Source organism: Lissotriton helveticus, chromosome 8 (assembly GCF_964261635.1).
Source record: "Lissotriton helveticus chromosome 8, aLisHel1.1, whole genome shotgun sequence".
Classification (NCBI taxonomy): domain Eukaryota; kingdom Metazoa; phylum Chordata; class Amphibia; order Caudata; family Salamandridae; genus Lissotriton; species Lissotriton helveticus.
In genome coordinates this window covers 1,503,641,437-1,503,663,135 of record NC_136069.1, presented here as the reverse complement: position 1 = coordinate 1,503,663,135, position 21,699 = coordinate 1,503,641,437, and the positions used below count along the sequence as shown (strand labels likewise).

The 21,699-nt window shown below is 48.8% G+C and overlaps 1 long non-coding RNA gene across 1 annotated transcript in view; it reads right to left on the bottom strand.

Moving 5' to 3' along the window:
* Window positions 1-21,699, bottom strand: part of LOC144772026 (uncharacterized) — a 255,041-nt gene that overhangs the window by 176,125 nt on the left and 57,217 nt on the right. The window lies entirely within an intron of this gene.

The following is a 21,699-nucleotide window of genomic DNA, read 5'->3' as shown; positions in this document are numbered from 1 at the left end:
TAATGATGGAAGGCTTGATCATATGACCTAAAAACAACACTTTTCATTGGATGAAAACTTTTTTTTTCCCCAAACGATGAAAGCCCCACCTTGTTTCTGGATATTTCAGACTGAAGCTGGCGTCAACATGAAAGCACCACCATCTCGTGGCTCCGTCGTGGTCATTCCGCGAGCAATCATGGCAGCCGCTCCCCACCAGAAGCCTGCAGGAGTCGGGGGCCCCCCAAACTTTTGTTGAATCCTCAAGGCGGAGGGGACGCTTTCGAGAATGGGGTCCAAGACCTAGCAGACAAGCGTGCGATTTCCAAGGTGTCCCAGGGTCATTTCAGTGGACCAGGCCCAAAAAGGAAAGAGCCTGCCGCCATTTTGAGAGTCCTGTGACAGCCGCCTATCGCTGCACCGCAAGAGTGGGCGCAACTCAGCTGAATTGCGGCTTTTGACACAGTGGACCAAAAGCGGACGGAATGGCAACTGAAACGGTAAAGGGGCGCCCCACTACAGCAGACGAAACTCCACCTGGAGAGGCCCGTTCACGCCGCCTCCCCCCTCCCCCCCCGGGGCGCCCCACGCCGTTATTCGGAGGGCGGCAACTTACTGGACATCACCTTGGTGCCATCGTTCTGCTGCCTTGGAACTATTCGCACAACAGACCGCTACTGATGACCCTCCCCCCGCGACGCCCCACGCCGGATACCGAAATCAGTGCGGCACCCAGGCAACATCACCTGGGTGCCGTCCAGAAATCTGGACGTTGTGCTACGTTGGGACTATTCGCACAGCCGACCGCTACTTCCTTCATTTTCCCTAAAAATGTTTAAATGTTTTTACTGTTTTTGTTTTGTTGTATATATTTATAAGGTATTAAAGTTTTATAATCTTACTACTTTGTTGGAGTGCTATATATTTTTAATGTGACACATAATTGTAAAAACTTTGATGTACAAAGAGTCATCCCTGGAATCTTCCGCTTCAGGCTCGGTCCCCTCCCCAATCACAATACAGGATGGTTTTCAGATAGTAGGAACGCGTGTGCTGTAACGGATCTCATCGGGTGTGGGCCTTGATCTACTATAACTCCTTTGAAGAGGGGTGATTCTTTACAGCTGGGGCCATAAACTACATCTGCAGGGCTAGCTGATAGCCTAGGACCGGCCTGGACAATTGGACACAGAGGAAAAGGAGTGTCAGAGGGTGCGGTAGTGAATAGGGCGAAAGGGAGGTGTTGGGCGGGCACAGGGTGTGATTCTCAGGGAAGAGCAGCGCAGATGGGGGGAGGTTTATTGCCCATGCGTAAGACAGAGAGCGGGGGTGACCAGTGCCTGGGGGAGATGCTTGCGAGGGTGGGGAGCCATGCTAAGGATCGACAGCGTACAGAGAGTGGGTCTGGTCAAGGCATCTAAATTGGCTGCCGTGCACGACAAAAGTGTGGCATTTGAAAAAAGGCAAGATGGCGCAGACAATGTTTTTCAACACTTCCTGATTTCCTTCGAATCGAACGTTAACAGACGTTCGGGCATATTACCAAAGTTAAGCGATATTTATCCCTAACGATGCTTAGCAACACATTTTTTACCGTTAAGCATCGTCAGAAATTATCGCAGATAAACCTTGCTATTATCAAGGTTTATCGCAAATGCGATGAAAAACGACCGCAATGCATTAATATCGCTGAAAAGTCAGCGATATTCATGCATTACCGAGCTAATGCTCTTAGCCATGTTATCCACCTCCCATTGGATAACATGGCTAAGAACTGCTCAGGGCAGGTGTTACTTTTTAGAGATATTCGCGCTTAGCGCGAATATCTCCAAAAGTTGGTAATAGAAGATAGCGATGTTAGCGACTGTTTCCAGTCGCTAACATCTTGACATGCCCACTTTGCATGTCATTAGTGATAAATATCACTGACATGCAAAGTGGAGCCCAAGATGATCGCTATCTCCTACTAGCGGTCGCTAACTGGTGTTAGCAACAGCTAGGTAATAGGGAGATAATGTTATCTCCGCGAAGCGGAGCGCTGTTACAGATATATATCTTTTTTTGAACGTTAATTTCTCAAAATCCACTGGAGCACATATATTGAGACCTAGCAAAGGCACATCGGGCTACCAGTCCCTACAATTTTGCCAAGTTTCGTGCATATCCATTCAGCCGTTCGATTATTATTATTTTTTTTTTTTTTGCCCCGCGGGGGGCCCTTTTAAAACCTCCACATCAAACCTAAGAGGTCAAGGAGGATCTACTATGCCCCCTTATGGTCATTTGCCCCTTCGCTTTGGCCTCCTCTTGACTCTCGATCCTACCGAGAGACAAGATGGCGGCCGCTACGGACTGTTTGGAATGTTTACAGACGCCGGAGAACCAATCAGCTTCGCAAAGCTCCGTAACGCGAAAAGTACGCGAAGCGGAGCGCTGTTACAGATATATATCTTTTTTTGAACGTTAATTTCTCAAAATCCACTGGAGCACATATATTGAGACCTAGCAAAGGCACATCGGGCTACCAGTCCCTACAATTTTGCCAAGTTTCGTGCAAATCCATTCAGCCGTTCGATTATTATTATTATTATTTTTTTTTGCCCCGAGGGGCCCTTTTAAAACCTCCACATCAAACCTAGGGGGTCAGGGAGGATCTACTATGCCCCCTTATGGTCATTTGCCCCTTCGCTTTGGCCTCCTCTCGTCTCTCGATCCTACCGAGAGACAAGATGGCGGCCGCTACGGACTGTTTGGAATGTTTACAGACGCCGGAGAACCAATCAGCTTTGCTTCACAAAGCTCCGTAACGCAAAAAGTACGCGAACTGGAGCGCTGCCCGGTCCGCTGTTACAGATATATATCTTTTTTTGAACATTAATTTCTCAAAATCCACTGGAGCACATATATTGAGACCTAGCAAAGGCACATCGGGCTACCAGTCCCTACAATTTTGCCAAGTTTCGTGCAAATCCATTCAGCCGTTCGGGCTAAAAGTGAGGCCAACCGCCCTATGGAAAACTCAATGTTAAAAACACGTTTTGGGACCCCCCTTTTTTCTCGGCCCCCCCTTGACAAACCCCCCCAAATTTTGCGATAGCCAGTAGGTATATATAGTTAGGATTTTTTTCCTATGGGATTTTTGAAAATTCTATGTCGAATAACTTTGGCGTTTGAAGACAGAATTGGCTGGTTTCTGAGCAGCCCCTGAAAATTTGGGGGGGTTTCGTCAAGGGGGGGCCAAGAAAAAAGGGGGGTCCCAAAACGTGTTTTTCCCATGCAATTTTCCATAGGGCGGTTGGCCTCACTTTTAGCCCGAACGGCTGAATGGATTTACACCAAACTTGGCAAAATTGTAGGGACTGGTAGCCCGATGTGCCTTTGCTATGTCTCAAGATATAGGCTCCAGTGGTTTTTACGAAAATTAACTTTGAAAAATATATATTGGGCTACATTGGGCTATATATATGTTGGAGCCCAAATGTAGCCCAATGTAGCCCAATGTAGCCCAATGTAGCCCAAAGATGGCCACCAGAGACAAAAAAAAACAAATGTAGCCCAAATATCAGCCAGATGTAGCCCAACTATAGCCCAATGACAGAATGTCCCAGAGTGTTCTAAAGAACAACTAGAGTGCTAACAGTCCTACTTATTACAAAGGTATGGCACACCTGAAGCCATCTTGATTGGAATGAAGTGGTAACTCTTAAAACATTTAATTTAAAAAGGAACAAAATGAGGGGGTTCATTTTGCCATAGAAAGTATGATTAGCGAATATATGACGAAATCCCGCATACCATCAGTCCGCAAAAAAAATCCTGCATGTACTATTAGGCCGCAAATTAAAATAACGAAAACTTTTAGAACGAATATGCCTTTAGCATACACTAAACAACTAAACTACCCTAAACCCTAAAACACTACCCCCAGCATGACCCTACACTACACAAACAGTACAACACTACCCTAAACCCTAAAACACTACCCCCAGCATGACCCTACACTACACAAACACTACAACACTACCCTAAACCCTAAAACACTACCCCCAGCATGACCCTACACTACGCAAACACTACAACACTACCCAAAACCCTAAAACACTACACCCCAGCATGACCCTACACTACGCAAACACTACAACACTACCCTAAACCCTAAAACACTACCCCCAGCATGACCCTACACTACACAAACACTACAACACAACCCTAAACCCTAAAACACTACCCCCAGCATGACCCTACACTACACAAACACTACAACACTACCCTAAACCCTAAAACACTACCCCCAGCATGACCCTACACTACACAAACACTACAACACAACCCTAAACCCTAAAACACTACACCCCAGCATGACCCTACACTACGCAAACACTACAACACTACCCTAAACCCTAAAACACGACCCCCAGCATGACCCTACACTACGCAAACACTACAACACTACGCAAAACCCTAAAACACTACACCCCAGCATGACCCTACACTACGCAAACACTACAACACTACCCTAAACCCTAAAACACTACCCCCAGCATGACCCTACACTACACAAACACTACAACACTACCCTAAACCCTAAAACACTACCCCCAGCATGACCCTACACTACGCAAACACTACAACACTACCCTAAACCCTAAAACACTACCCCCAGCATGACCCTGCACTACGCAAACATTACAACACTACCCTAAACCCTAAAACACTACCCCCAGCATGACCCTACACTACGCAAACACTACAACACTACCCAAAACCCTAAAACACTACACCCCAGCATGACCCTACACTACGCAAACACTACAACACTACCCTAAACCCTAAAACACTACCCCCAGCATGACCCTACACTACGCAAACACTACAACACTACCCTAAACCCTAAAACACTACCCCCAGCATGACCCTACACTACGCAAACACTACAACACTACCCAAAACCCTAAAACACTACCCCCAGCATGACCCTACACTACGCAAACACTACAACACTACCCTACACCCTAAAACACTACCCCCAGCATGACCCTACACTACGCAAACACTACAACACTACCCTAAACCCTAAAACACTAGCCCCAGCATGACCCTACACTACGCAAACACTACAACACAACCCTAAACCCTAAAACACTACCCCCAGCATGACCCTACACTAAACAACCACCACAACTCTACACTACACTAACACAACACTACACTACACAACACTACACGACACAATCACTAACCCACGAAAAAATTAACACAAACCCACTTACCTCTCTCGTCATCGTGGTTTTCACAACGCAAATGCATTTACCATACATGCCTTTAAAACGTAATTCTTTGTAAAGGCATGCGCGATAAATGCACATGCGTTTTGAAAAAATGCGGGATAATGGTATGCGAGGTCAATGACCTTGCGGGATAATGGTATGCGGACTGAAAGTCTGCGGGATAAAAAATGCGGGAAAATGGCTGCAAACCATGATTAGCAGCAGACTTCCCTGGTGAGCACTAGCTTTACTACAGTGATCTAATGAGCAACTAGAGTGCTAACATTCAGAATTTATGGCAAATGTGTGACACATCTGAATGCCTTCTTGATAGAACCAAAGTAAACAAGCATTGAAAATGCAATAGATCTCGCCCTCGTTTAAGTTAAAGCCATTCTGTTTGTAATGAGGTGGCTTTTTAGCTTTGCTTTTATTAGTGTTTTTAAAACTTTCATGTAAATAACATGCATATGTATGCATATATGTATATGTATGCATGCATTTATATTTATATAGATATGCAGATTATATATGTTTATATATGTATATTACCTACTGGCGATAGCCAGTGGGTATATATAGTTAGGATTTTTTCTCTATGGGATTTCTGAAAATTCTATGTCTAATAACTTTGGCGTTTGTGGACGGAATTGGCTGAAAATTTCAGGAAAATGGCACAGTTTGTTTCTGAGCAGCCCCTGAAAATTTGGGGGGGTTTCGTCAAGGGGGGGCCGAGAAAAAAGGGGGGTCCCAAAACGCGTTTTTCACATTCATTTTTCCATAGGGCGGTTGGACTCACTTTTAGCTCGAACGGCTGAATAGATTTACATGAAACTTGGCAAAATTGTAGATATGGTTTGCCCGACGTGCCTTTGCTATGTCTCAATATATGTGCTCCAGTGGATTTTGAGAAATTAACGTTTAAAAAAATATATATATCTGTGACTGCGCTCCGGTTAGCGCCCCGGTTCGCGTACCTGACGCGTAACGGAACTTCGCGAAGCGAAGCTGATTGGCTCTCCGGTGTCTGTCAACATTCTAAACAGTCCGGAGCGGCCGCCATCTTGTCTCTCGGTAGGATCGAGAAACAAGATGTGGTGAAAAACGAAGGGGGAAATGAAGGAAAGGGGGCAAGGTAGACCCCTCCTGACCCCCTAGGATTGATGAGGGGGATATTAAAGTGCCCCGCGGGGCAAAAAATAATTTTTTTTTTTTTTTTGCGATTTTACGCCGTAGAGGCGCGTCCCGGTACGCGAACAGGGCAGCTCACCGGGCAGCTAACCGGGCAGCTAACCGGCAGCGTAGCTGTCAACATTGTAAACAGTCCGGAGCGGCCGCCATCTTGTCTCTCGGTAGGTTCGAGAGACAAGATGTGGTGAAAAAAGAAGGGGGAAATGAAGGAAAGGGGGCAAGGTAAACCCCTCCTGACCCCCTAGGATTGATGAGGGGGATATTAAAGTCCCCCGCGATTGTTCGCGGTAGAGGCGCTTCCTGGTACGCGAACCGGGCAGCTAACCGGCAGCATAACGGGAGTCCGCCATCTTGTGTTTTTGGAGCGTCCGGTTCGCGTACCGGGTAGCGTCCCGGTAAGCGTAACAAGGGGAAAACCAAGAGAAACAGTAAAAAATAAATGAAGGGAATAGATTTCCAGCAAACTTGGCAAAATTGTAGGGACTGTTTGTTTGATGTGCCTTTGCAAGGCCTCAAGATATGTGCACGTGTGGATTTTGTCTAATTAAGGTTAAAAAAAATATATATATCTGTAAGCGTGCTCCGGCACGCTTACGTTACGGGTTTTGTTTGCGCTGCAGAGCCGATACGTCACGGTTATGCGACGCGTCATGAGGCGTCTCACGTGGCTACGTGATACGTCACGTAATAAAGAATATATTTTACAGCTATAGATATTAGCTTTTAAAAAACCAATGAAATTCACTGAAAAAACCATAGGTTAGAGACCATATATAGTTAGCTGGACATTTTATTGACATAAAACCAATGAAATTCCATATATAGTTAGTTGCACTAACTATATATCGCGCACCCGCAATCCACTGCTGATGATGTCACATATTACATCATTCATGACATGGTCAGTGACATCACTGATGACATCACTGATGACATCTCAAATGACATCACTGATGACATCACTGATGCCATCTCAAATGACATCACTGATGACATCATGACACACCAATACCAGTTACTACATACGCACTCACTGATTCCTACGTCTACACACACATTCACTCATTCACCCATACAATCACTCATACATACAGTCACTCATTATTACAACACTATCATATGCACTCATACACCTATGCAGACACTCACACACTGCCACTCATCCATGGAGTTACTCACACACCTAGTCAGTCCTGTAAAGAATCAATCACACTTCCATTTCCTCATCTATACAGTTAAACACAGAACACCATACTTCAGTGACATCACTGATGACATCACTGATGACATCTCAAATGACATCACTGATGACATCTCAAATGACATCACTGATGACATCATGACACACCAATACCAGTTACTACATACGCACTCACTGATTCCTACGTCTACACACACATTCACTCATTCACCCATACAATCACTCATACATACAGTCACTCATTATTACAACACTATCATATGCACTCATACACCTAGTCAGTCCTGTGAAGAATCAATCACACTTCGATTTCCTCATCTATACAGTTAAACACAGAACACCATACTTGTTCACACATATACTAACACATACTTACTCTCTTATACAATCACTGATACAAGTACACATTGATATGCACAGAGTCACACACCTCCCAGCCAGCCACACACACACTCAGTCTTCCATACATCCACTCATTCTTCAATATGTAAAACATATTTAAACTTTACAAAAACACACAGACACTAGATGATGTCATCAGTGATGTCATTTGAGATGTCATCAGTGATGTCATCAGTGATGTCATTTGAGATGTCATCAGTGATGTCATCAGTGATGTCACTGACCATGTCATGAATGATGTAATATGTGACATCATCAGCAGTGGATTGCGGGTGCGCGATATATAGTTAGTGCAACTAACTATATATGGAATTTCATTGGTTTTATGTCAATAAAATGTCCAGCTAACTATATATGGTCTCTAACCTATGGTTTTTTCAGTGCATTTTCAAGGTTTTGTAAATGCAAATTCCTAACTATATATGGTCTATAACCTATGGTTTTTTCAGTGAATATATATATACACATATAGCAATGTATATATATATATGTTCGTGGCACACGTCCCACTTGGGTAGGAGAGGAACACTGCAAATACCAAGATGCCATGCGAATGGCGACGCCCATCTGGGCGGGAACTGCTAATCAATGAAAGGTGTTCGAAAATGATGATGCCGCTTTTCAGTTCGTCAACCAAAAGCCCCTGATGAAATGCTGTGCATGAAACGCGTCGGGCGTATTGGACAATTAGCCAAGCAGCAATCTTTTTCCACATGCGGCAACCCTCAATAAAAGAGTTCAAGCTGTATTTACCTGCTGTGGGCCCTTCCTTCGTTGTGGCGAAGTTAGTTTTGGATTTGGAGCGGTCATGCCTAGGCCGCGCAAGGAGCCCCACTGTGTGACAGACCAGCTGCTGCACCACTCGGTGTGACGGTAATGGAGCAGGAGCCGGTATTGAAGGTGTTATGGTGCCGGTTTGGAAACGAGACTGCATGCCGCAACCCACTTGGGTAATATTTGTTTTTAAAGAACTGTTCGTGGCACACGTCCCACTTGGGTAGGAGAGGAACACTGCAAATACCAAGATGCCATGCGAATGGCGACGCCCATCTGGGCGGGAACTGCTAATCAATGAAAGGTGTTCGAAAATGATGATGCCGCTTTTCAGTTCGTCAACCAAAAGCCCCTGATGAAATGCTGTGCATGAAACGCGTCGGGCGTATTGGACAATTAGCCAAGCAGCAATCTTTTTCCACATGCGGCAACCCTCAATAAAAGAGTTTAAGCTGTATTTACCTGCTGTGGGCCCTTCCTTCGTTGTGGCGAAGTTAGTTTTGTTTTTGGATTTGGAGCGGTCATGCCTAGGCCGCGGAAGGAGCCCCACTGTGTGACAGACCAGCTGCTGCACCACTCGGTGTGACGGTAATGGAGCAGGAGCCGGTATTGAAGGTGTTATGGTGCCGGTTTGGAAACGAGACTGCATGCCGCAACCCACTTGGGTAATATTTGTTTTTAAAGAACTGTTCGTGGCACACGTCCCACTTGGGTAGGAGAGGAACACTGCAAATACCAAGATGCCATGCGAATGGCGACGCCCATCTGGGCGGGAACTGCTAATCAATGAAAGGTGTTTGAAAATGATGATGCCGCTTTTCAGTTCGTCAACCAAAAGCCCCTGATGAAATGCTGTGCATGAAACGCGTCGGAGGTATTGGACATTTAACCAAGCAGCAATCTTTTTCCACATGCGGCAACCCTCAATAAAAGAGTTTAAGCTGTATTTACCTGCTGTGGGCCCTTCCTTCGTTGTGGCGAAGTTAGTTTTGGATTTGGAGCGGTCATGCCTAGGCCGCGGAAGGAGCCCCAGTGTGTGACAGACCAGCTGCTGCACCACTCGGTGTGACGGTAATGGAGCAGGAGCCGGTATTGAAGGTGTTATGGTGCCGGTTTGGAAACGAGACTGCATGCCGCAACCCACTTGGGTAATATTTGTTTTTAAAGGACTATTCGTGGCACACGTCCCACTTGGGTAGGAGAGGAACACTGCAAATACCAAGATGCCATGCGAATGGCAACGCCCATCTGGGCGGGAACTGCTAATCAATGAAAGGTGTTCGAAAATGATGATGCCGCTTTTCAGTTCGTCAACCAAAAGCCCCTGATGAAATGCTGTGCATGAAACGCGTCGGGCGTATTGGACAATTAGCCAAGCAGCAATCTTTTTCCACATGCGGCAACCCTCAATAAAAGAGTTTAAGCTGTATTTACCTGCTGTGGGCCCTTCCTTCGTTGTGGCGAAGTTAGTTTTGGATTTGGAGCGGTCATGCCTAGGCCGCGGAAGTAGCCCCACTGTGTGACAGGCCAGCTGCTGCACCACTCGGTGTGACGGTATTGGAACAGGAGCCGCTATTGAAGGTGTTATGGTGCCGGTTTGGAAACGAGACTGCATGCCGCAACCCACTTGGGTAATATTTGTTTTTAAAGAACTGTTCGTGGCACACGTCCGACTTGGGTAGGAGAGGAACACTGCAAATACCAAGATGCCATGCGAATGGCGACGCCCATCTGGGCGGGAACTGCTAATCAATGAAAGGTGTTCGAAAATGATGATGCCGCTTTTCAGTTCGTCAACCAAAAGCCCCTGATGAAATGCTGTGCATGAAACGCATCGGGCGTATTGGACAATTAGCCAAGCAGCAATCTTTTTTCACATGCGGCAGCCCTCAATAAAAGAGTTTAAGCTGTATTTACCTGCTGTGGGCCCTTCCTTCGTTGTGGCGAAGTTAGTTTTGGATATATATATATATATATATATATATATATATATCCACTCGATCCTCTCGCTCGACGAAGGGACGACAAGCCACACCAGCCAGGTACGATTACATTTTCTTATATATATATGCATTTTCCATTGTTGGCATCTTGCTCTGGTTCTAAGACAGAACCACGCATGCGATAATATTGAATGCCTGAACAACGAGGTGTTAACCACGATCCCATCTTTACCACGCATGCCTTTGCCACGCATACCTTTGCAATGAATTTCGTTGGTAAAGACATATGCGTGGTAAAGCTTACACCCCAGCCCTCCCCGCACTGAACCTTAAAACCTGGCTGCACAATCTACCCTACCCCAGACATAAAAACGACCCGACCCCCCCAAACTGAGACACCAAATCCACCTCCAGCCCTAAAATGTACCCTGACCTCAGCCTCCCAGCCCAAAAAACTACCCCAGCCCCTGAGCCCTAAAACCGGCCTCCAACCCTAAAAACTACTCGATGAGTCCCGTTATTTTTGGACCTCTTCATTTAATAACTCTGCTGTAACCTAAGGTCACTGTGCTATGTTGAAATATATGTTTCTGATAACATCCAGTTAAAGTGTGGCTGGACTGACATTATGTCAAGTCACTAAGCTGACGGTGAGAGGCGTCAAATATTAATAAACAGTACAATTTAGCTTAATTAAGTACACGCCACCTTTCCTGCTTACATAGGTGCTGAGTTATTGGCGATGTGGAGTTCGTTATTTTTCCCCATAGCCATAAATACTAATACGTGGTCATCTACATACTACACATAACGTAGAGATTTGCATGCAGACGCATCTTTCCAAAAGTATATTTTTAGCCTAAAGTAACGAGTCCATCAAGGGAAAGCTATTAAATGATTTTCAAAAGTTTATTTTATTCGTATAAAATCATTGACATTCGTAAAAAAATGTAAACCATTTTACTTGCATACAGAATTAATAACGATGTAATATGTTTATACTTATCTCAATCAGATATGAATTGAGGGCTAAATATTTTTCCAGTTGAAGGTACTGGCCCAAGAATATGGCCCAAGAACCCCCAAAGAGGAAGGTATGAGCAAGAGAAACCTTCAGCTGTGAGGCACATGAATCCGAAGGCTCCTTATTATGAAGAAAGGTATGCTTAAAAAACGAGATGTGACACTTCTCACCTAAAGGGATTGCCTGGACTAGCTGACTTTTTATTTTTTTAATAACCTTTATTTATAGTTGTACCAAGAACAGGTAACAATTTAGCATTGTTAACAATGTGTCGCATGGAAATATTAATAACAATACAGTCTTATGCCCATCAGTATTACTAATACAGACGTAATGCAGGCCGCCCGACTCGTCGCCGCAGGTGACCTCATAAGAGGGCGGACACCGTAGTGCCACAAGATGGCAGGCGCACCAGCCTTCTGGTGTCCAGCGGCTGGGGCCGCTGCTGTGACGTCACCACCGCTGGGGGAGGAAGGGGTTTGGGGTATTTAGGCTTCCCCCTCCCTCCGAGCGGCCTCTTTGTGCTCTTGCTGCCCTCGATGTTGGTGCCCAGGACCTTCGGGATCAAAGGTGAGTGGCCTTTCCCCCCTTCGTGCTCGCTCCCCCCATTATGGGGGTTGAGATGGGCCGGGCGGCCCGCTTAGTTTTGGGCCGCTGAAGCGGGGTCATGTACATGTCGGGACTTTGCACAATACCTTCTTTTATGTAATTTTGTGTTCGGGGGCTGGGCACTGGGCGGGGCACCTTTCCATGGGGTAGCGACTGGCGATTCTTGTGCCCGTGTATCCATGTATGTATTGTAGGTATTTTGTATAATTCAACGTGCATTCGTAGTGTTTTCTTCCGACCTGCGGGTCGGGTCTCCGGAGGATTTCTCCTCGTTGGGCAGGGGGTGTTTCTCAGGCCCTGCGCGCGCGCCTCCAGGCCTTGTGTACTGGGGTTTGATTCCCAATGTCGCTTTGACCACCTTCATATGGATTAGTACTCAGTAATTTATCTGTTATCATTTATCGTATTAAGCTGAAGACCTGGCTGTTCGAGCAGTAGCGGCACCCCCCCCCCCCCCCCCCCCCCCCCCAGCGCCTTGAGACCCTACGGGTATGTAGCGCGCTCTATAAGTGCCACTGATTGATTGATTGATCGTTGTGAATCGTCTCGCTCCTATACTTTTCCTAGCGGGGCAGCAGGTCGCGGCTGCCCCCCCCCTTCCGAGTGCTATACCGCTTCCTTTTCATGTGGGGGGGAGGAGGGGCTCAGTGTTTATCTGCCAGCCAGCGGGCACGCTATAGGAGCAGCTTTGCTGCCCGCGATCTTTCCTAGGCGGTCTCTTGGGGAGAGGTCATCGCGTGGCGAACTATGCGGCTGCCTTTGGCCGGCAGACTCGGGTTCGAGCCTCGGCGTAGGCATCCCTCCTTTTGTTTGCTGGCATTAACAATATTTTCCTCAGACCCTCGGGGCCTAGGAGTCCTCGCTCGCACTTGCGTAGTCTAGCTGTGCCTCGGTACCCCTCTTTGGCCGCGGGTCAGGGGCCCGCTGCGGCCATCTTTAAGGGAGCCATTGCCGGCCGCGTGGGTTCGAGCACCCAAGCGGCCATTTTTTAGGGGTCAGTCTGTCCTTTCGGGGCTATGGGGGAGGGGCGTGGGTGTGTGGCCATTTTGGCCAGCGTCCTTCCATGCCCATCAAGTTTGGCAAGGGCTGGAGTGTCTCTGGGCTACACCGCTTCTGCATGGGTCTACACTCCCCTCCGTCGTACCATGTAGTTCCTGCCTGCTTTCTCACATTACATTCATTTCCCGATTTTGCCGTTCCGGCGGAGACTGTGTGTCGGGCCTGGTTTAGAGCTTCGCGGGCCATTTTGCTCTGGAGTTTCAAGCGTGCTCCCATCGGAGTTTTCGCCAGGCACGCGTGTTTTCCTCGGGTCTGTGTGGCCTGTGTTATTGGGCGGGGTTCTTTCCATCAGACGGGCAGGGTTCGAGTAGCAGGGTCCAGTTCGTTTACCCTGGCGTGTTAGGAAGGCCATGCAGTGCCGGCCGCCTTATCCCTCCTCTTCCGGGTTTCCCGGTGTTTATACAGCCTGCGGCAGGGGCTTGACTCAGGCCATCGCTTGGCAGGATGATTTTTTATTTGCCCCACATTGTATCGTCCAACTTGGTGCTGCGCGGCCTGAGGGTGGCTCCTGCCGGGCGCCCCCAGGTTTAAGGTCTTTTCCCTCGCCTGCCCTGCACTGCTCCCGCGTGGGGAGGGACGGACAGTGATCGCTTTGCCATCCGGGGAAGGCCTGATCGCTTTGGCGTGCCCTGGCAGGCATTGGCGCCCAGGTACCATATGTTGGCTTCTTTCTTGCCGCCCAGTCGGACGTGCAACGCGGCTCATGCGGGCATGTCCTGCGTGCTCCGGCGCCCCTTGAGGCCCCCCCTCGGTCTATTCTCCCGGGCCTGGTTTCGGGTCTGCGAGCTCGCCTGGCCCCAGTCTTTGCCATCTGTCGGACCTGCGGCACCCAAGAGTCAGGCTGGCCTCTATTAGAGCGCGTGTCCTCAGAATGGGAGCTCTGTTTCGACCTCCGCTCACCGTGCCCTACGCCCGGTGCTTTTAGACAGGTTCCCTTTCCCCGGGTATAGTCACGCTTGTCTGTTCATTGCCCTGACATGGGATTGGGGTGCGCGCTCATACCCGACTCTGCGTGGGCTAGTTCGGGATCTTTTAACGCAGTGGCGGCTCCCGCCTTGTGAGCAAGGATCAGCGCCCACGGGGCAGGCACGGGGGTAAGCCAGTGCGCTGGTTCGTATTATCGAGGCGCATGATATTCATCAAGCTTTGGCAATGCAACAGGTCTCGCAGCATAGTTAGGGGGAATGTTGTTGTGACATCTTGTGTCCTGGGTGTAATTTTGGGTAATAACTATGAGGACAAGCAGGGCTGTTACATATGCATTTAAGGTGGCACTAACATGCGTGTACTTTCAGGAGAGTACGAGTACAACTGGCAAGGACTGGTTAAAGGAAGCTGGATTACGCCGGAAGCAGAAGAAGAACGACGAATTAAAAGAGCTCATTGTAAATAATGGAAGGAATGTTGTGACAATTTCTTTTATTTTTCAGAATACAAAGCAGAATAATCAACGCAAAGGACAAGGAGGCAGCACAGGTGGCCACTGTGGGGACAGAGACAGGTATATGGGGACGACCAGTCTTTGGTGTGGACACGGAAGGGGGGCGCATACACTCTGATGCGAGAGGGAACATGGCAATGCGTTTGTCTAGAAAATTTGTCACCTGTAGTGCGTCTACTAACGTCCCCTCTTTTACCTCCATAGCCCCTTCTCTCTCTGACTCGCGGAGTCTCTCCGAATCGATCGAATATTCTCGTTCCGCTTGTCGCACCACTGTGTTGTAAGTATTGAGGGGTCTGGGACACGCACCTGTTGATATTCAAGATGGCCAGGTTCTTTCTCCATGTGTGTGCTGTGGCTGATCCTAAATTTTTATCCCCAGATACCGTGCGAGCGTATTGAAGTGACAATGGACAGCCAAAGTTCCCCTCCCCTCTTTCAAGAAAATACCCAGGTGGAGGACTCGTTGCCGGGCACCTCCCAGGATGCAGTGTGGGCTGACTTTATGGAACTGGCAAAGCTGAAAGGCCTTGCTTGGGCACAGAACTTGTTGACCACGCCAGAGCCGGAGGATTCTGGTTTCCCGGCGGAATCCCCTTCGTCTGACACCCAGAACAGTACCGATGCCGCTCCCTCCAGGCCTAAGCGGATCAGAAAGCCCACTGTTAGGGATTTCCCCCTGGAATCTTTGCCGCTGACACGAAGCAAATCGGTGGCGAACCCCCGTGAGGTCCCGTCACAGGGGGAAAGTGCTACGCCACCGCCTCCGGTTCCCTCCAAGGACAATCAGGCTGCCCAAGGTAACTTCGCCACCAGAGACGATCTGACTAAAGTATTGGACACTTTGAACAATTTTATGGGACGTTTCCAAGAGGGGTTTGCTGCTACTAGCTCACCTCAAGCTGGAGGTAGTAGCGTGGTTAGCGGGAGTCCTGTTCCGGCAGCCTCCACTGTTTGGTCATCGGTGCAGGCTGCTAAGTAGGGGGATTCAGCACTCATTGCAACTACACCTTTGGCTCCCACTATGTCGAATGGGGCGTCGAGCGGGGCATCACTTGGGAGCTCCCCCGCCGTGCCTTCTGCGGCCATTGCACTGGTTCCTATCACACCCCCTGTCGCCCCAAGCGCTCCCTCGGGGGTGCCTCTTGCTACCAACCCTTTGCTTGTTCCCGTGCCTGCAGCTGTCCCCGCGATCTCCACTGCACCGCTCCTCTCGGGGCGATGCTCTTTGGCTTGGCAGGTACCCCAAGCTGCCAAAGAGGGCATTTGGAAAAGGGAGTTTATCGATATCTTTACCCTTCTCATGTTAGGACAGGAAGGCATGGATGTTAGAAAGCTTGGGGCAAAAGAGGACGACACATACGATGTAGAGGGGGTGACTCATTACTTGGATGACTTTTTGTTTATCGGGAGTGACGGGACACAGCTGTGCTCACAGGCCCTTGCTGATTTTGTTCTCCTTACAGACCACCTGGGGGTCCCCCTTGCCCCTTGTAAGACAGTGGGGCCAGCTCAAATCCTGACTTTCCCAGGAATAGAGATTGACACGGTGGCGGGGGTGTCCAGATTACCAGAGGAGAAGGTGCGCGATCTGTCCAACAAGATTCAAGCGCTGGTAGGGCTGGACAAAGCTTCCCAGGGCTGCATCCAGGGCATCCTAGGCCTGCTCAATTTTGCTGCCAGAATCATTCCAGCAGGTAGGGTCTTCGCCAGGAGACTAGCAAGGGCCACTGCCAACATTACTAAGAAACACCACATGGTGAAACTGAGCAAAGGCATACAACACGATCTGGCCATGTGGGATGAGTTCCTGCGCAATTTCAATGGGGCAGTGATTTGGAGGGCCCCCTGGGTGGGTAGCCCTGACCTTGCCCTGTACAGAGACTCCTCAGGCAGGCACGGCTTTGGGGCCATCGTAGACAGGGAATGGTGCGCTGAGAAATGGCCCAACGCCTGGATTAAGAACAAGGTTACCTCTAAGACCACAGTTCTTGAGCTCTTCCCAATCGTGAATGAAATGAAATGAAATTTATATCGCGCAACTAAGCCCGTAGGCATCAAGGCGCCTAACAAAGTAAGATCAAAAAGGCAGAAACCAAGCTAAGGATATGCTATGGCAAAAAGCCTTCCACTTATGGCCTGCTATCCTGTCCGCCAAAAGGGTCCTGTTGTGGTCAGACAACTTAGCAGTAGTACAGGCCATCAACTCTCACTCTGCTAGTTGCCCCCTGGTGCTATGTCTGCTGCGCGAGCTGGTGCGAACTTGCCTTTATAGCAATGTTGAATGCAGGGCGCGTCACATTCAGGGTATCAAGAACATCGCTGCTGACGCTCTCTCTCGTTTTCAGTGGCAACGGTTCCGAGAAGCTTGGCCGAGAGCGAGAGAGGAAGCCACCCCCTTCCCAGCGCACCTCTGCTACCTTCTGAAGTGGTGAACAGGATGAGGGCCCTGGGGGAGATGTCACTGGCGCCGAACACTAACAATAGATACAACTCTTGTGTTAAAAAAATTTGTGCCACTGTGGGGCCTTGGGAAGACTCTAAGGAGGCAGCAGAATTGAAAGTCCAGGCCTTCATCCTGTGGGCAAAGGATAACAAAAAGAGCCATTCTTGGATTTCAGGCCACCTAGCAGCCATTAGTCACAAGGCCAAGTTGAAAGGACAGGCGGACCCTACCATGGCATTTGTCATTAGGTCAGCTTTAAAAGGGTGGGCTAGAGGTGAACCCAAAGTACCCGACAACAGATCACCTATTGATTTTATAACCCTCCAGGGATTGATCTTGTGTTTACCTCAGGTCACTTCCTTCACCCACAAGTCTGCCTTGTTTGCAGCCGCTTTCAGTTTAGCATTTTTTGGTGCTTTTAGGATCTCTGAGCTGGTTGCCAAATCCAAGAATGACACGTCAGGTGTAGCATTGTCCCGGCAGGATGTTTTGGTATTGGCGGACACGCTCAAGATCACCCTGCGCCAATCTAAAACTGATCAGAGGGGAAAGAGGATCGAACTTTGGTTACAAAGCCTAGGCTCGCCCAAGTTTTGCCCCGTGAGCCTCCTGACTGCCTACCTGACTATCCGTCCTCCCAGTGAGGGATATCTCCTCTTGCATTCAGATGGGACACCGCTTACTAAATACCAAGTGGAACATATATTTCACCCTTGTTTGTTTTCGGCAGGTGTCTCAACGCTAGGCCAAAAATTCAGCACCCACTCTTTCCGCATAGGTGCAGCCACTACTGCATCCTCTGAAGGGGTGCGTGTAGAGGTCATAAAACAATTAGGGAGATGGTCTTCTGACTGTTACAAAAGGTACATCAGACCAGACAGCAGCAGGTAGTGCTCAGCGAGCACAGGATATGTGTTAAGTTTTATTTCTGGGACGTGTAGCAGCAACTGTGAATGTTAGGCCCTCTTGGCCCTGTCCCACGAACTGTGTTTTGCTGTGTTGTTTTTGCAGTGTGGTAATTTTACCAGTGTGTTTTATTGCATGTTTAAATAAATACGTTACATACAACACTACTCTTTATTTACCAGGATCAACAGTCTGGGTGCTGGGCCACGGGGGGGTCTCCAAGCTGGCCCTGTGGGCAGAAAGCAGGAAGTGGAATCATGGGTTTAGTAAAACTCAGTTTGTATGGCGAGGAATTGCTGGCTTGCGGTGGAGCGGGGTGCTGGGCTTGCTAACACGAGAATTACAAGGGAACGCCCACCCCCCAGACGTGCTTATCCTGCACCTGGGAGGGAATGACTTGCCTATCCTAGGTAAAAGGTTCCTACTGAGGGACATGAAAGTGAACATTACCAAGATCAGCAATTTATTAGGACCTTGCGAACTATGGTGGTCTGAGATCACACCACGCCGGGTTTGGCTAGGTGCTCGCTATGGGCAAGCGATAGAAGTGGCACGAAGGAAGGTTAATTGCGCAATGCGGAAGTTCACAGAGCTGATGGGTTTTGGCTTCATTCACCATGAGGGACTGCATGCCAAAGCCACTGGCTGCCTTGACGAAGAAGGAGTCCACCTTTCCAAAGTAGGCATGGATTTATTCCTGTTGGACATTCAGGAAGCCCTTCTCTCAGCAGGCTGTATCTAGGAGGTTAGCTCTGGTGGGGGGCCCTGGCTGTGACGGTCACACATCCAGGGCTGTGGAAGAGTTACAGGATGATCCAGAGGCGAAAGGTACTCAGGAGTACCCTATGCAGAAGCACAAAGGGTGCTGAGGCCCAATATCCCTGGGAGATCTGTGCGGTGGACCCTGGGGGTGCGACGGCGCCCCGTTATCCTACGGGCGGTTGGTTACCTGGACAACCGGGGGTCGCTTCAACGCTCCGCCCCTCGTAGGGGGGGGTGTGAGCTAGAGGGTGGACCAATGGTTCGCCGGGCAGGTGAGGGGCTATCCTCTCACCACAACCGCTAAGCACCGTCTGGCCAAGGCCGCGGGCTACTTGGCCTATCAGGTGGCAAGCCGCGAGGGGCGGCTTGCCTTTGGATCATCTGTAAGATAACCCACCATGTTTTGGCATTTTATGCTAATAAACCTGCAGCTACTTTTTCCCAACAACAACTTGTCTTGTCTACTTATTTATGATGTGCAACAGGTATTGTTGGTGGGATGGTGTGCAGGCCGATATTGGCACTATGCAATACACAATGGTATTGCTGTAGTTAACAGTAAGCAGAGTTCAATAGAACACCAATATACTTTGCTCAGTGTGTGCTGGGCTCACCCCATCAGACAAAGATGTGTCACTATCAGTAGATTCATCATCCGACATACGCTCGCATATCTCCCAGAAATCAGTCACAAAGTGTTCCCCAAATCTCCAGATCTACCTGCAATTTGTCATCCGTTCACGCCGAAGATGCAGCTCCTCGACCAGTGACCACTCCACGCCATCCTGAACCGACTGGTCCACTGCTGGAGCCCCAACTGAACCTGCTTCCAAGCCGATACTAGAGCCAACTGTAAGAAGCAGTGAGCCATCTTCCACTTCTTGGTCCGAGCAATATTCCCCAACAAACAATACTGAGGAGACAGCTCCAAAACCAGAGTTGTGGTCCGGCCGGCATGACTCGCAGGTGGGAGGGGGTCGTGTGTGTTCGTAGGTGGAACGGGTTTAAACGCACCTTCCTGGGTCCCGCGCCGCCTCAGCCCCTGACCGGGTCCCGCGTTTTTCTGCTGCTCTCCTGAACAGGAAGCAGCCACAGGCAGTCACCCTCCCCTCAACTAAGCCAATCACAACGCTGCAATGGCAGTGTTGTGATTGATGGGGACGGCGCCTAGTTCGGCGGCTATGGGGATGCCTTTTTCTCTATGTAGGCTGCAAGCAGCCTACGTAGAGAAAAGCAGAGTGTGCAAGACTGGTTTGGTCGGCCCCAGTGGGCCGACCAAACAGGCAGGGCCCACAGCATTGGGCAAGCCACTCCTCTCTGACCCGTCCACCCGACCGCCCCCAAACAGGCATACCCTTCTGCTTTCTCGCAGTACGAGAAGCAGAAACATAAAATGGTATTTAAAATACCATTTTATGTTTCTGCTTCTCGCACAGTGAGAAAGTAGTGGGGCGATGCTCCTCCTCCTTAATGGAGGAGCCGCCCCTGACTACAATTGACCAGAAGGCCCCCATAGCCTCGCAGCCCCATGCATAAAATCAGCCTCTACATAATCGCAATGAGGACAAGCCAATGATCGCCCCGAATTATACTTAAGCATGCCCACAGCAGTCACATACGTGCAATGTAAAACAACTGAAGTGGATCAACTGAAGTGCTAGACATATTTCTGTAGCACACAGACCCTGGCCCACTCTACGTTCACTATGGAAGCGTCTACATCTGCCTTTACTGCCTGCCGAACCCGTAGCTGCCCACGTGCTCTGTCTGCCTACAGCTCTTTATACATGAAGGAGCAGCTGTGCAGCTGCAGATAAGAGCGGTGGGGGGATTTCGAGAGACAACTACAATGGAAAATAAATTATTTATTTAATTTTCCCATGTGGTCATCTCTCGAAAGTCCCCCCATCCACCCCCATCGCTCTTACCTGCAGCAACAGTGGCTGCTAGGAGATAAGATGACACCCAAAATCCAACATCAGCAGTGCACCCAATACAGCAGAATCTGGTGGCACGGCAGGAAAGGATACCCATATCTGCTTAGCTACCTCAGTCCCCCTGTATATTGTAAAAATTGCCCTGTACCCAGTCCAAATTGAGACTGTGCATCCTCGAAGGAGAGGAAGGTATAATTGGGATACAGATTCCTGCCAAGCTCACAGCCCCCATCATGCCACGTCTAGAAGGACATGACTTCCTCCATCTGGCGGAATCGGGCCAACACACAAAATGACAGTTCCCTGTGAAAGATAATCATCATCGTGACCACCCTCTGCCAAATAGCAGTGGTCTCATGCACCTTGTAAAGAGCGCCAAACGGCGAGCTTGAGTCCGTCTTCCACATCTCTTGGAGCTTATCATCCTCCACTAACCCTGTCAGCAAACCTTTTTCCCAGTCACCCCCCTCAACCAGCCATTGAGCTGCATGCTGCAGTTGGCATGCATAATAGTACAATTCTATGTTTGGAGTCCAAACCCCCCCTTCTCATACCACCTTATTAGCGTTGACGGAACCACTCTAGTCCTCTTTCCTGCCCATAGGAGCGTGGGGAAGAGTGCATTTAACCTTTGAAAAACTACGGCCTGCAAGGGGCTTAATGAGTTCTGAATGGTATACAAATATCGAGATAGCAACACCATTTGGGACACCACAATCCTACCCATTAGAGACAGCAGCAAAGTGTTCCAGAACTGG